The 17,019-nt window shown below is 46.0% G+C and overlaps 1 protein-coding gene across 5 annotated transcripts in view; it reads left to right on the top strand.

The window, feature by feature from the left end:
* The window catches only part of DLG2 (discs large MAGUK scaffold protein 2), a 467,276-nt gene that overhangs the window by 282,745 nt on the left and 167,512 nt on the right, over positions 1-17,019 (top strand). For 2 of the 5 annotated variants that reach the window (XM_078784650.1, XM_078784649.1), the window contains exon 1: positions 13,400-13,717. The exons of the other annotated variants lie outside the window; for them this stretch is intronic. The gene's annotated coding sequence lies outside the window, so the exon portion shown is untranslated. Of the gene's footprint in view, positions 1-13,399; positions 13,718-17,019 lie in introns of those variants that run through there. 5 annotated transcript variants of the gene reach the window in all.

The raw sequence follows: 17,019 nt of genomic DNA, 5'->3' as shown, positions 1-17,019 counted from the left end.
GAAGTTGGGGGCCTATGTCAGGTATATGAAAAATATGGGGGGCAGCCCTTCTCTTCTCTCCTTGCATCCAGCCACTCTCTTCTTGCCCTGCATCGCAGCGCATCTCTTCTTCCTATGCATCCCGGCCCTCTTTTCTTCCCCCACTTCCCGGCCCATCGCTTATGCCCCTGCGTCCCAGCCCCTGTCTTCTTCCCCTGTGTCCCAGCCCCTCTAGTCTTCCCCAGGGTCCCTCCTACTTTCTGCTTCAACAGCATCCCGCTCCTTTCCTGCTTCCCCACCCCCTCTCTGCTTCCCCACAGTCCCGCCCCTCTCTGCTTTCCCAGAGTCCTGCCCCTCTCTGTTTCCCCAGAATCCCACCCCTCTCTGCTTCCCCAGCATCCTGCCCCCATAAATGCTCACCCCACGTCCCATTCCACATCCTACTGCCTCCCCCTCTCCACGTATCCCACCCCTCTCCTCTTTCCCTCCCCCTGACAACAGTACCTACTCCCACATCCATAACTCTGTGGACCTCAAACATCTGAGATCTTTGTTCCATTTTGACAGATCTCTAAATCCAAGCTGCCACTGGTAAACCTAACATTATCTATCGAACATAATCCGTCCTCCCAGTGGATGTCCCCGATGCCTCATTGTCTCTGTTTGGGTATTGTCTTTTCTAGTTTGAGAGGCATGAACCCCGTGCCGGTATCAGAGTTGCAGTTTATGTCATGAACTCCATTTACCACTGTCCCCGTACGACCCAACACCCAGGAGTATATTTTGCTGCGCTTTCCCCTCTGCAACCACCTCCTGTTTTTCTGTGTGCTGTACCATCCTCCTCACGACCTCACAGGGATGACTCTATTTACATCTCCCTCTCTGCCAACATAGAGAATCTTATAACCACCCATCCAAAGTCTCTCTTCCTCATATGCGGTTATTTCAACTGTCATCATGCCAATTGGCTGGGTGTTGTTACCTCTTCAACCATCTATGCCATTGCAGCAAAGGACTTCTGTGACTCCATGTGCCACATCCAATCAGTGAACTTTCCGACTCCCATTGGCACATCCTCCCTGCTGGACTTTGTAATGACATTTTCCAAACCAATCTCTCCTGTTCCTCTTCTGTTTCAAATAGGTTCATCTGGTCATGTGCTATGTGAGAGTCAACATCTCTCAGGCTATTGTCAGAGACTTGCCTCAGCACCATAGAGTCTTTGAGTTTACCGAAGCTGACTGCCAGGGACTGCAAGCTGCCCTATCATGTCAAGACTTGTCCTTCATTTCCACCACTCATGGTATTTATACTGCCTGGGAATCCTTTCACACGTGCTTGCTTTCCCACATACAGATTTATACCATCTCGTCTGCAGTTATCATACCTGACCTCTCACACCTGATACACAGAATCCTGTGGTGAGGTGGTTACCTTCAATCAATGAGCCTTCTCTTCCTGGAAGGCAAATCTGACAAAGGCAACCTCAATCATTCCACAAAGCCCAGAACAGTTGTGTGTCCACTTTCAGGAAAGCCAGAAAACACCATCTGGCCAACCTCAAGGCTAAACTCTCAAACCTATCTCCATCTTCAAAGACCTGGTGGTGCCTTATTGAGTCTGTCTTGGGTGTATGCTCCCCCTTTATTTCTCCCCACTTCAAATGGCACCACAGCTGACTCTGCTTATGAGAAAACCGAATGCCTCAATTCTGTGTTTGCTTATGAATCTTGTGTACCTATGCCCTCACTCCCTATACCTACCCTACCTCTCATGCCCAAGGACATCCAAATACTGTATCTCCCACTTTCCTAAAAACCTGCTCTGTTGCTCTTGCTCATCCTCATTTTGCTCTTTTCACTCGATCATTCTCTCTTGTTCATTTTCATCTGGAAGAGGGGAGGGAGCATATCAGATCGGATCAGACCAGAGCAGATCAGATTAAAATGAAAGCAGATCGCAGATGGTACCATGGCACTGCTCAACAATGCAGGGCCGCACCACAGGTTCTGGGGCCTGAACCTTGTGCTTTGATCCTGTCGTGAAAATCAAGCACAGACACGACTTGACCCTTGGGTAGGTTTAATATCATTTAGATCTGAAGTAACATCCTGTAAAAATACATTCATGCAACAGACATTAGAATCAGAGTATTACATGGGCAATGTCCGATATCAATAGGTAAAACAAAACAAGCTCAGCATATAGGGGCGTACATACCATTCAAACTACAGGACTATGTCACAGTAAGTGCCGCTGGAGTGTCCGTGCGCCCTGGTTGTCCCGGGTCTTATAGACGCCCCTTTTAGTGGGATAAGCGAGCACTCCCTGGGTTCACCTTCGGTATAATTTCACTACATTCTCCCCGCCGTTAGAACTATACTGCCGCTCGGCAGGTGGCAAGCAAGCGTCAGCAATAATCGGATGGGTTACGTCAATCCACGTCAGTCGGTCCACCCGTAGCGGTCGGGGCGGCGAACTACCCTGCCAGTTCGTGTTCGGAAACTACCGGGTACGGCGTCCCCAAGCCCGGAGTCCCCCGCGTCGGAATAGCTGCCAGAGGTGGGTGTCGGAGGGGGCGCCCCAGCGCCTTCTGGCAAGGGAGTGGGTGACGACGGAAGTGACGGTAGTAGTTCCATAGAGGAAGCTTCGGTAGAGTCCATAGACTCGTAGATGGGTTCGTCGATATCCCTGTCGTCGTCCCCACATGGGGCGAGATGGCGTACGGAGACAGTAGACTCGCGGCCGTCCGCCGTTAACACGCGAGCATGCTCGGGATTAGCCTGGAGGACCCGCACCTTATCAACAAGGGGGTCGTACTTGCTAGCACGAACCGCTCGTTTGAGATAGGCGGGCCCCGGCTCAGCGAGCCAGCTGGGTAAAGATTGGATACTACCCGAGCTTCTAGGGTGGTGGAACAGTCTTTCATGAGGAGTCTGGTTGGTGGCGGTACATAGGAGAGCCCGGATCGAGTTTAGAGCTGCAGGTAGCGACCACGCCCATTTATCGAGGCCTCGGCCGAGGGTCCGGAGGCTTCGCATGACGGCCCTCCATATAATCCCATTAAAGCGTTCGATCTGCCCATTCGCCTGGGGCCGGTACGGGGTGGTGTAGCTCGAAGCGACATTATTCTGGAGCAAGTAGCCCCTCACCTCCTGAGACAGGAACACCGCTCCCCGATCGGTATGCACATAGGCCGGATACCCAAACATAGAAAACAAATTCTGCAGGCACCGGATAGCCGTGGCAGCCGACATATCCCCGCACGTATAAGCAAAGGGGAATCGTGAATACTCATCAACGATAGTGAGCAGATAACGAGAGTTACTCGACACCGGCAGCGGCCCCTTGAAGTCCATCGCCAAGCGCTCCCACGGTCTAGTAGCCCTAACCAGCGTCCCCATAGGAGGGTTGTAAAAGCACGGTTTGAGCTCCGCACAGATAGTGCAATCACGGCAGATCCGGCGGATGTCCTCAATCGAGTACGGCAGATTACCACTGCACACAAAATGCGCGAAACGCGCCACCCCGGGATGACACATAGTGCCGTGCAAAACGCGCAGTCCCTCCAAAGTTACAACTCCCGCGCAAGTGGCCGGCCTCGATAAGGCGTCGGCGACCAGGTTATCCTTCCCCAGGCGGTATTTGATGGTGTAGCAGAAGTCGGCGAGTTCGATACGCCAACGGGTGATTTCTCATTCTTAATGCGCTGAGCATGTAAGGTGTCGTACATAAATGCAACGCTTTGTTGGTCCGTGACGATTTGGAAACACCGCCCAAGCAGGTACGGCCGCCATCGCCGAATCGATTCGACGATCGCGTACGCTTCCTTTTCGACAGACGAATGCCTCCGCTCGGCGGAATGTGAGAGTCCGCGAAAAGAAAGCCACAGGGCATCCCCCTTGGGAGAGAGTCGCCGCTATCGCATGATCCGAGGCATCACTTTCCAAGACGAAAGAGGCACTCTCGTCAATCGTCGCTACAGCGGCGCCAGCGATGTCGGCTTTAAGGCCCTCGAAGGCCGCAATGGGGAACGTGTCGCAGGCCACGAGGGGGCGGAGCTTTGCAGAGAAATTTTGCACCCACTTTGAATAGTGGGCGAACAGCCCAAGAGCGCGTTTCAGCGAAGCCCGATCGCTAAGCGGAGCCATATCGAGCAAAGGTCGCAGACGCTCCTTATCCGGAGAGACAGAGTCATGGGTCACGGTGTACCCCAAAAGATCTACCGTGCGTAGAGAGTAACGACACTTAGCCGCATTCATGGTTAGGCGATATTTCCGCGCGACCTCGAGGAAGCGCTTCAGATTAGCGTCGTGATGCTCCTGGTCATACCCACAAACTGTAAGATTGTCCAGATAGACAAAGACATCGGTCAAGTTCTCCTTCGCAACGAGGTCATCCATAGCCCTCTGAAAACAAGAGACCCCGTTAGTTACCCCAAAGGGAGTCGAGTGAACTGGTACAACTGCTGACCCGATTCAAAGGCTGTAAAGACGCGATCAGCCCTAGAGATGGGGACCTGATGATACGCACTACGCAGATCGAGAGTGCTATAAACGGAATACAGGGCCACCTGGCGTACCAGGGCATCCATCCCCAGTAAGGGGTAGGCATCCAGCTGGGTAAAACGATTAATCGTCTGTGAGTAGTCGATTACCATGCGCCGGCGGTGGGCCTCACTTCGCACCACTAAGACTTGGGCCCGCCACGGCGACCTACTGGGTTCTATAATACCATCCTTTAAGAGCTGGGCCGTTTCTTCCGCAATGAATTGCGCGTCTGCGCGAGAGTAGCGCCGCGATTTTACGGCAACAGGGGTACAATCAGTGGTCAGGTTGGGGAACAGCGAGAGAGGCTCCACGTCCATCTGAGCGAGGGCGCACACAGCAAGCGTGTCCGGCCCACCGAAGTCTATTTCCAAACGTCCATGTCGCTTAAGGAAATCAAGTCCTAACAGAACGTCGGCACATAAAGCAGGTAATACCATGAGATACACGTCTGGGAACGTGCGTCCCTTTATCACAAGTTTCAATCGACATGCCCCTTTTGTGCTCAACCGAAGTCCTTGGGAGGCCATGAAGATCCGTCGTGTTGTCCCGAGAACCGGCCACCCATGTTGATGCACTAGTCGTTGATCGATAAAACTATCCGTAGACCCCGTGTCAATCAAAGCTTGCGCAAAAACGCCCGCGACCTTGAGCGGAATGATGGCCTGCGCAAGGCCGGCAGACCCGGCAGGTATTGTACCGGGCGGGCGAGAAGATCGCGCCTCGCGAGTGGATCCCACTCCGGCTGCAATCTTCCGGGCATCGTCGGCAGGTTGGGCCTCAGCAGGAGCATATAAATCGTAATACCCACTGTCAGAGGACGTTCCCACGCCGGCTGCAGTTTGCCGGTCGTTCGGGCAGCCCATGGAGGATCCTCATGACAAGCGCATAGTTGGCTCATCTGCAGTTTCATATGCCGGAGTGAGTGCGTGTAAGTCGTAAGAGCTGCCGCCAGATGGCGCTCGAGTCACGCGAGAAGGATCACTGCCATCTGCAGTTTCATATGCCAGAGTGAGTGCATGTAATTCGTAAGAGCCGCCGTCAGATGGCGCTCGAGTCACGTGCTGCGTTTGCCGCACATCAAGAGGAGTTTCCAAAGCAGGAGCATGTCGCTTGTTTGAAGGAGGTGTTCGGACGCCAGTCAAGGTCGGTCGCTCCGCAGCCGGTCGCGTTCGCGCCATTTGTTTCGGCGGCCCGGTGTATCTCACCAAGGTCGTGCGTGCAGCCAGAGGCCCGCGAGAAGGAGGTCTGCTCATCAAAGCCGAGTGAGGCGCCCCGTCCGGTGCTCGATCTGTTGGCTCAGCGATAAGCCCATTCAAGGTCGCGCGGGTGCGCGTGCCCCGTGCGGCCTTCCTGCAGACCTTTGCAAAATGGCCCTTGGTGGAGCACAGATGGCATATGGCCTCCCGAGCCGGGCATTCAGCTCGAGGATGCTGCCGATTCCCACAAAAATAACACTTCGCGTACCCGTCAGGCCGTGGCCGGGCAGCGGCAGCAGCAGTTAGGCCGGAAGTGGAGTCCGCTTCAGGAGCACCCAGAGTCTCGGTCGTGGTGGTCGGGTCCTCCCCCATATCCTCGGCGGTAACCCTCTCCGGTCGCGCGAGTTGAGAAGTCCCCGCCACGACTCGTGGGTGGTCATAAGCGGTGGATTGTTCACGGGCATCTGTAAAGACGCGTGCCAGCTGTAGTGCCTCCGTAAATGTCAGCTCCGCGGTCTCCAAGAGTCAGAGCCTCAAGACTCCGGAATTAATCCCGGAGACGAAAGAATCTTGGAGAAGGTCATCCTGGACTTGCTCATGGGTCCGAACCTCTTGGATGCAGTCCGCCAATAGGTAACGCAGCTCCTGCGTGTAGCGATCGATCGATTCCGACGGTTGTTGTCGCCGCTGGGAGAGTTGATGCCGGCCGTGCACGGCGCTCCGTGTCTTTACGTATAGTCGCTTTAGCTCAGCCAGAGCCGTAGCGTACGTCTCAAATCGAGCAATGCTCCGGTAAACGCTGTGATGGACCTTCGACTGTAACATACATGTACAGCTTCACCGCGGCGGTGGGCTCTGTTTCGTGAGCGGCGAAGTAATTCTCCAGCGTTTTGAGCCAGTGGGTGAACTCCGATCCCGACCCCTCGGCTTGAGCGTCGGCACCGAGAATCGGTACCATGATCATCTTGTGTTCAGTCATTTCGTCGATCTAAATGATATTAAATGTCGTGAAAATCAAGCACAGACACGACTTGACCCTTGGGTAGGTTTAATATCATTTAGATCTGAAGTAACATCCTGTAAAAATACATTCATGCAACAGACATTAGAATCAGAGTATTACATGGGCAATGTCTGATATCAATAGGTAAAACAAAACAAGCTCAGCATATAGGGGCGTACATACCATTCAAACTACAGGACTATGTCACAGTAAGTGCTGCTGGAGTGTCCGTGCGCCCCAGTTGTCCCGGGTCTTATAGACGCCCCTCTTAGTGGGATAAGCGAGCACTCCCTGGGTTCACCTTCGGTATAATTTCACTACAGATCCACCAACCAGTTATTACAAAGGAGAATAGGATGTATTTTGGTTGTGTTCAGCAGAAAAACAGTGTGTGCCACCTACGAGTACTTTTGCCCATGAATTAACACTGTACATAGCGGCACAGGATAGGGCAGGTGACTGAGCTACGTACGTAATACCTCGTCATTCACGTCACCTTACGTCGCTCACTCGGCACTGCCACATTGTAAAAAGATGTGTGTGAACACAGTGGGGCCACACCGCAGGTCTCTCTCAAAATACCACCCGTCACTAGCAAATACCACCCATCCCCTGGATGACGGGAACACGAAGAGAGGGGGGAGTGGAGAGAGGGAGGGAGCGAGGAGGTGAAGGGAGCGTTGTGGGGAAGGGAAGGGGGAAGGAGATGTTCTCAACTTGGGCTTAATAGGGTGCCTTGTGCTGTTTGAACAGGGAAAGTGGGTGGGGCGGGATGGGGTGGGGGGAGTGAGGGGGTTCTCTATTTGCATTTTGTCGGGGGACTTGAGGGGAAGCGGGGCGGAGGTGGGAAGGTTACCTGGAGTGTAGGTTTACTTTTACCTATAATCTAGCTTTACCTCCTTACGGGACGTGAGGTAGAGGGATTAGTTTACACACTTATACCTCATGGAGGCTAAGGAGGGTTAAACGAGGAAGAATTGAGGGAGGACTTAACTGTCTACAGTTCCACAGGCAAGCCAAAATCTCGGCTCTCAATCGATTTATCAATGTGTTTGTCATCCTTCGGATGGATCCTCAATTTTGATGGATCAACTGGACGGATGGTTCAACGGGACGTCGCATCTGCCGGCATTAGTGCAGGATTGAAGGAAATGGTTCAAACAGCACGTTCAAACGTCACGTACCATTTTGAAAGTGATTATAACATGGGCTTTCATTTCGGGATGAGACTAGTACTGTGGCTGGCACCTTGTGTCTGGAACTCTCCGAGGCGGTAATTGCATTTAACATTAAGATTATTCGTCTTATCTTACATTTTAAACTTTTGTCAGATGTAACTAAGACAACAGAACACACAACACATTTATATTTGTATTTTATTGTGTAAATATGGAGAATACTTTATCACTTTAACATTGCTTGAATGTGAATTCGTAATTTTATTTGTAATTTTGTAATTGGTAATTTTTGTACTTTCCAATTTGCAATTTTGTAATTTTTGTATTTTTCAATTTCTAATTTTGCAACTTGTAATTTTCAATTTGTAATTTGTAATTTTGCAACTTGTAATTTTCAATAGTGACTCACCCCGTGGTGAGCAACACAACATCTCCAGTTGTATTTAACCGGAAGTAAAACTGCAAATCACTGGTTCCTTGTAACCACTGTTTAAATCTGTATTTTGAAGCACAATAAACACAGTATGCCACAGTGCAAAATGGCAGAATCCACAAAAATGACGGACAAAGGAAATGGGTCCATGTGAATCAATGGAAATTTGAAAAGAGTTTTTATTATTCAATGGCAACACAGAAAGCAATTAACCTATTATTAATTCCAGCAAAGTATAAACCAGAAAATGTGATATCTTATCAATAAAAACAACACCAAGAAAGAACAATCAAAGATTGCAGACCCTCGCCAGGAGGTGTTTTTTGTGTTTTTTAAGGCTTTTGTGTTAATACAAATATGGCGGCCTAGCCACGTGACCGTTGATGTCTTTTTTTTTCTTTTTCTCCACCAATTTATCCCTAGATGATGCTCAAGAAATTTCATCTTAATCGGATGAAGTTTTGTTGTAATTGTCGAATTATGACGTCATAATGGATGCACCTATGACATCTTCATTAACATATGTTATTCACCATAAAGAATTTTTTTACAATAAGCCATATCTCATTTTTTTCTATTCAGCACATTCAGAGATAGAGGTGCAAAGGTTTTCGGATTTTCCAAGATGGCGGCCGAACCATGTGACTTATGGCGTCATAATTATCATTAAAAATTCTACATGAGGAGGTGCGCCTATGGTGAAAATTTCGTGTCAATTGGTCCAACGGTTGCAGAGAAAATCATATTTATTCTGTGCGGACAAACAAACATTAAAAATCACTTAGAGCGAGACTTAGAGAACGTAGAGCGACAAAATTAGAACTTGGAGTGACAAAATCACTTGGCAAAATAGAACAAAGCAGAATGGCACTCAGTAGAGCATCCTTTTGACCTCACAAATAATTGGTGGTTGAATTCTGTGATGTGATATGCAAATCGTCTTCAAATTTTAAGTAAATCGGATGAAAATTGCCAATTTTAGAAATCCGGCCTGTGTTGACCATTTGGCCTATGTTGACGTCAAAAATCAGTAGGTTGGTCTCAGTAAGCTAATCTGAATCCTATTCAAATTTCAAGTCAATCAGATGAAAACTGAGGATTTTAGAAATTTGGAAAAAGTGGTTGACCTTTTGGCCTATGTTGACCTTTTGGCCTATGTTGACCTTTTGACCTAGGTGGATCTCAAAATTAGTTGTTGGTTGAATTCTGTTCGCTGATAGGAAAATCCTATTCAAATTTCAAGTCAATCGGATGAAAATTGAGGATTTTAGAGATTTGAAAAAAGTGGTTGACCTTTGGCCTATTTTGATCCTTTGACCTCAAAAATAAATAGTATTTTGTCGGACCACGAACTCTACCATTTGGTGAAGTTTTGTGAAGATCGGTTTAAAATTGTGACCTGTAGGCAAGTATTTGTGAGCGGACAGACAAACACACACACACACACACACACACACACACACACACACACGCACACACACACACACACACACACACACACACACACACACAAACCGGAGTGATCAACATACTTGTCAAAAAAAAAAATTGCCAAGTAACAGACAGACAGACAAACGGACTCAAATGCAATAACCTTTTCTCTGGCGAGGGTAATAACGAATTCATGAATTTGGAATTACAAGGCCTATGCTTTCTTCTTTTACACATTTTTACCTCTAGTTAGCAAACAGACTAAATACCACGCATTTGTGGGAGTCGAAATAGAATAAAACACAATTGAGCTTTTGTGATGTAAGAAATATTATGTTGTTTGCCATGTAAGTGAAATTGCTGAAATGGTTGGATGAAGGGAAAGGTCTTATCCTGACATGATCATTGGCTTGTGGAGTGTACTTGTTAATTTTGGGAGCTTGGCTATGATACCGGTTTAAAATGTAATCTTTGTTTTGAGATATCATGATATCTTCATCCACAATCTAGTGCAGGTGGTACAGCTGGCATCCCTTTTAAAAAAGATGGTGTGCCCTGAAATACAGCAATGGAATTTGATGGATGTGATTCATGGATGTGATGCAAGGAGAACAGCTGCTTCTCTGTATTTTTTTAAATCCATGCACATTTAAAATGTGTAAGCAGGTGTGTGTATATGTGTGTATATGTGTGTATGCAGTGCATTCAGAAAGTATTCAGACCCCTTCACTATTTCCACATTTTGTTATGTTGCAGCCTTATGCTGAAATCGTTTAAATTCATTTTTTCCCTCATCAATCTACACTCAATACCCCAGAATGACAAAGAGAAAACAGGATTTTAGAAAGTTTTGCAGATTTATTAAAAAGAAAAAACTGAAATATCACATTGACATAAGTATTCATACCCTTTGCTATGTCACTTGAAAGTTAGCTCAGGTGCCTCCCATTTCTCTTGATAATCTAAGAGATGTTTCTACATCTTGATTGGAGTCCACCTGTGATAAATTCAATTGATTGGACATGATTTGGAAAGGCACACACCTGTCTATATAAGGTCTCACAGCTGACAATGCATATCAGAGAAAAAACCAAGCCATGAGGTCGAAGGAACTACCTGCAGAGCTCAGAGACAGGATTGTGTTGAGGCCCAGATCTGGGCTTTATGGCAGAGTAGCCAGACGGAAGCCTCTCCTCAGTGGAAGACACATGAAAGCCCGCTTGGAGTTTGCAAAAAAGCATCTAAAGGACTCTTAGACTGTGAGAAACAAGATTCTGTGGTCTGATGAAACCAAGATTGAACTATTTGGCTTCCGTCTGGCCACTCTGCCATAAAGCCCAGATCAGTGGAGTGTTGCAGTGATGGTTGTCCTTCTGGAAGTTTCTCCCATCTCCACACAGGATCTCTGGAGCTCAGCCAGTGACCATCGGGTTCTTGGTCACCTCTCTTACCAAGGCCCTTCTCCCCCGATTGGTCAGTTTGGCCGGGCGGCCAGCTCTAGGAAGAGTCCTGGTTGTTCCAAACTTCTTCCATTTAAGAATTATGGAGGCCCTGTGCTCTTGGGAACCTTCAATGCAGCAGAGGTTTTTTGTGGGCTTCCCCAGATCTGTGCCTCGACACAATCCTGTCTCTGAGCTCTGCAGGCAGGTCCTTCGACCTCATGGCTTGGTTTTTGCTCTGATATGCATTGTCAGCTGTGAGACCTCATATAGACAGGTGTGTGCCTTTCCAAATCATGTCCAATCAATTGAATTTACCACAGGTGGACTCCAATCAATGTGTAGAAACATCTCAAAGATGATCAAGAGAAATGGGAGGCACCTGAGCTAAATTTCAAGTGTCATAGCAAAGGGTCTGAATACTTATGTCAATGTGATATTTCATTTTTTTCTTTTTAATAAATTTGCAAAACTTTCTAAAATCCTTTTTTCTCTTTGTCATTATGGGGTATTGAGTGTAGATTGATGAGAGAAAAAATGAATTTAAACGATTTCAGCATAAGGCTGCAACATAACAAAATGTGGAAAAAGTGAAGGGGTCTGAATACTTTCTGAATGCACTGTATGTGTGTCTGTGTGTATGTGTGTATACGTATACATTGCCGGGTTTGGTATACAGTATACAGTATGGTATACATTTCTGGTATACATTTTTGGTATACAGTATGCCATTGGTATACAGAGTCGAGGCTCGTGAAAGAGCTAACATTTATCAAACAAAGAAATCAAACAAACAAGCAAACAAAGTATATAAAAAGGGGAGCGGTCGACAACATGGGGAGAAAAGGGGAGGAAGCACACAAACACAACATTTGAGAGCAGGGACGTGCAGGGATAGTATATGTGTGTATGTGTGTGTCTGTGTGTGTGTATGTGTGTGTCTGTGTGTGTATGTGTGTGCATATATGTGTGTGTATGTGTGTGTGTGTGTGTGTGTGTGTGTGTGTGTGTGTGTGTGTGTGTGTGTGTGTGTGTGTCTGTGTGTGTATGTGTGTGTGTGTGTGTGTGTCTGTGTGTGTATGTGTGTGCACGTGTGTGTGTGTATGTGTGTGTGTATGTGTGTGTGTGCACGTGTGTGTGTGTGTGTGTGTGTGTGTGTGTGTGTGTGTGTGTGTGTGTGTGTGTGTGTGTGTGTGTGTGTGTGTGTGTGTGTGTGTGTGTGTGTGTGTGTGTGTGTGTGTGCAAGTTGCTGCTGTTAGCTTCTATCTCCACTTGTGTGTGGCATTGTCAGTCAAATTGGTTCGCACCTGGCCCTTTCTGTGCACATTAATTGTTGCTGCACATGCACGAGTCGAATTGGTCCATAACATGAACATCATTAAACTGCCATCTGCGAGAAGGTGCAGACACCTTTTAAAATAGATCAATTGATTAATTGAACTTTAATTAATAAAGCAATTAATAATGTGTGTATATTTGATCAGTTTCATGATGACATCGATCCACAAAGCCAGGTGTTCGCTTCACGGTTAAGGTGGCTGGCTTGAGACGTCGGGGACTCGGGGTCCTGAGTTCGAGCTCCTGTGATGTCGCTTAATTAACACCACGTGGGTTGACTCAGCCCGCCATCCTTCCGAGGTTGGCAAAATGACTACCAGCTGAGAAAATGACCCCCAGAAAATATTCACAAGAGTGACAAATTAAAAAAGGGGGTGAAATAATGAAAACAGCGACTGCAACAATACACCGCACAGAACTCATCAATATCATGGAGTATGATCGTGTTCCATTTGTATGGATGTTGTTCGGGAAATACATAAGAACTCGTCACATGTTTATCAACACAGGAAGCTGTAGTTAGCAGATTAAAACAAGTTTTTTCTGGTTAAAAAATGACATCAAATGTAGTTCAATCAATGCATAGAAAATAGTAAAAAATAAATATATTATATGGTTGAAGTTTTCGAAATGTCTACATTTGATTATATTTTCAGTGGTTGCTGAGGGACACAGTAGAGCTCATGGTACATCCGTTAAAATGGCAGCTTTTTGTATTCGAATAGCAGGTCGATTCAATGGTAAACGTCATCCTCAGTCATGTACATGTCATGTGCAAGATAAGGTAAGGTGTGCGTGCGTGTACACGTACATGTCCGTGGTGCACGAATTGAGGTTCCAAAGAGCCAGGGCACCGTGTTCCCAGAGAAGGAAGCCAACGAAGGAAAGGAGGATTGACGGTGAAATGGGAGGGCACTTGTGAGTGAAGGAAAGCAGGAGGGAAGGCTCGGTGCTCTGGAGAAGTGAGAACAGAGTCCGCCTCAGGCGGCCGAAGTGCCCTCGGAATAGCCGGCATTCCATGAAGCGGCTTTGGGGACACTGGAGGGGAGAGGAGCCATCGCTCCCAGCCCTTCCTTGTGCTTGTGAGGGGCTCCCTGTTTATCCGTCGGTGCCGGGAACTGCGCGTGGAGCTGCTGAGTGGAGCTGCCTGCTTTGCCCGGCTGTTGTCTGGTAAGGCAGACGGGATCATTTCGGGATTGGTGGAAGGAAACGGTTATTGGACTTCGTACCAAATGGCTGGAGTAATTGGACAGTTTGGGAGCCAAGTGTAACAAAATGTCCTTTTCTTTAAGAGAGAATTTTTTTTTACTACCAAGTCACTAAGGCCTTTTTTTCTCAGTTTCTTCGTCTGTTCTATTTTTGAGACTTTTCCCATTTGATTTCTTCTTCCTTGTGTTTTATGATTCAATGTTGTCGTTATTTTCTCATTCCTTCTCGCATTTCTCGACTGACCCGTGCGAAATTCCACAATTCATCCCTTCCTGCGAACTAATAATGTCTCATGTGAATTTGGACTTCCCCTGCACTCCTCTCTCTCTCTCTCTCTCTTTTTTTATTCGACTTCGTACTCTAAGCTTCCCTTTTTGTCACCAAATGGCAAAAAATATCTTGGCAGTTTGGACAAACAGACGCCGAACCAACTAAAACGGCACTCAGTAGAGAGCATACCTTGGCCATATCGCTCAATGGTGAAGAATCGCTTTAAACAGTCTACTAGCTGGATCCGGATCTTCACCAAAATTTAAACGATTCTTCCGTGTCACACACACAACCTGTCCAACAACTTTCGTCCAAATCCATCAATAACTTTTTGAGATATCCTGCCATGTATCGTTTTTGGCCCGATCTCCCAATGGTGAAGAATCACTTAAATAATTAAATAAATCTCATATCAGAATCTACATTCAGATCTTCACCAAAATCGGATCTATTTGTCCTTGTCAGACACCCAACCGATCCACCAAGTTTCGTCCAAATCCATCCACAACCTTCTGAGATATCCTGCTATGTATCGTTTTTGGCCTTATCTCCCAATGGTGAAGAATCACTTTAAAAATTCAAGTAGCCGGATCCGAATGAGGATCTTCACTAAAATCTAATCTCTTCGTCCTTGTCACATACGCTACATCTCTGCCAAATTTCGTCCGAATCCGTCCACAACATTTTGAGATATTTTGTTCACAAACAAACAGAAAACAGACAGACAGGGGTGAAAACATAACCTCATCCACGTTTGGTGGCGGAGGTAATCAGGCTACAACGTAATTGCATTTACAACTGCTAACAACCATGTGCAATAAAACTTTGTAAGAGACGTAACAATCGGTCAACTTGTTTTAGTATGACCCCATCTCGGGAAGTCTCGAGCATTTCATTCTTCATTGCCAATACAAAAAGACAGGACCGAGATCCAGACCCTTGAAGGTCACGTGTGAGAAGCAATTCCGAGGTGTGATTGTGACCTTGCTGCACATGTTGGCTTAGCGGTTAGGGTGCCGGCTTGCGATCCTAGAATCCTGGTTTCGAATCCCGGTCGATCGCTGAATTAACGCCAGGGGGGTTGACTCAGCCTGTCATCCTTCCGAGGTCGTGCAAATTGAGTACCAGCTTGCTGGGATGAATGATCACGGTGTGTACCCCGATTTAGAATAGGTACACCGTATCCCTGCGCATCGTAAGAGCGTGACCAAGGGTTGGCGTCAGGAAGGGCATCCGGCCATAAAAACATTGCCTCAAAACAAGGAACCATGATTGTCATGGGGCCTGCAAGGCTAACCCCCGCTCTAGCGGGGAAAATGGCCTTAAAACGATCATTCATTCATTCATTCATTCATTCATTCTGCACATATTCTCAGTCATACTCATAATATATATATATAATTATATATATATATATATATATATTATATATATATATATATTTCTTTATATATATATATATATTTATTTATTTATTTAGATATATATATTTTTTATTTTTTTATTTTTTTATTTATATATATATATACAGTATATATATACAGTATATATATATATATATATATATATATATATATATATATAATACAGTATATATATATATATATATTTATTTTATTTATATATATATATATATATATATATATATATATATATAAATATAAATATATATACTGTATTATATATATCTATATATATATATATATATATATATATATATATATATATATATATATATATATATATATATATATATATATATATATATAATACAGTATATATATATTTATATTTTTATATATATATATATATATATATATATATATACAGTGGTACCTCGGCTTACGAGTTTAATCCGTTCCGTGACGGAGCTCGTAAGCCAAATCGCTCGTAAGTCAAAGCAAATTTTCCCATTCAAATGCATTGAAATGCTATTAATCCGTTCCAGCCTCAAAAAAAAAACACCAATTTTTTTTGTTAGGTGCTTTTAAATAACAAAAATGTACTTTATAAATAACAAATAATGTATAAACAAGCACGACCTCGTATATACTGTACATAATACAAGAGAATGTAAAGAAATAAACTGGACCTCTATCCATGAAGATATGGAGAAGTTGTTGTTTGTGTGGTTGAAGGAGAAGCAGCTCGCAGGAGATACCGTGACCGAGAGCATCATGTGTTTGAAAAGATTGAAACTCGGATATCGAGCACGGACCACGAGGTGTTTTTTCTTTTTTCTTAATCTCGGTTTCAGTGAACTTTTGCTCTGTGCTCACGTGTACTGTACCTGTACCTGTAATGGTACGTCAGAGGATGGCACCTGTTGTCATCATATTAAGTGCAAGATGTTCTGCATCGTAAGTTGGTACACCGTGGTCTTTCGGCGGTGTTTAAGCCGGCCGTCTTGGCTTCTGTCACCATTGGCATTGAGTCTTTCGATGTAGGTAGGTCGTTGTGTGCCGGTGCCTTGGCCGAATTCCTTCATTGCTGCATTGTTAGCTCACCTGGTTTTTTATACCACATCTTTGGTTATCGGACCAGCGAATGACGTCATCTCCAAAGTATGGCTTATTCTCACTTGTCTTGGACGATCTTCTACTTCTAGCCTTCCACCGTGCATTTGGTGTCCACTGTACTTACTGTACAGTGCCTGGTAAAATTGATGTAATGGGTTTTTGACCGTCAACGCCATGAACCGTCATGAACCGTCAACGCCATGAACCGCTAACACTCAAAAGCCCATTTATCGCGCCTTATAAAGCAAAACGCAAACCGAAAGCCATGCCTCTCAAGCGAGGCGTGCTTCCGTGGTCACGTGATCCACAGGTGTAGCTCATTATACCCGCACGCGCGACACGCTTTGGCGGTCACGTGACCAGCCACTCTGGAGGCGGGGATCCCCGCCGATGACGTCACCGGCTGGAGCAAGGAGATTCCTCGCTAATGTATTTCGACGATTGCGTGTTTTATATCCAAGCAGAGATGCTTTC

Source organism: Myxine glutinosa, chromosome 9 (assembly GCF_964187855.1).
Source record: "Myxine glutinosa chromosome 9, kmMyxGlut1.1, whole genome shotgun sequence".
Taxonomy (NCBI): Eukaryota; Metazoa; Chordata; class Myxini; order Myxiniformes; family Myxinidae; genus Myxine; species Myxine glutinosa.
Note: the sequence above shows the minus strand (reverse complement) of the source record. Positions and strands in the feature narration are given on the sequence as shown.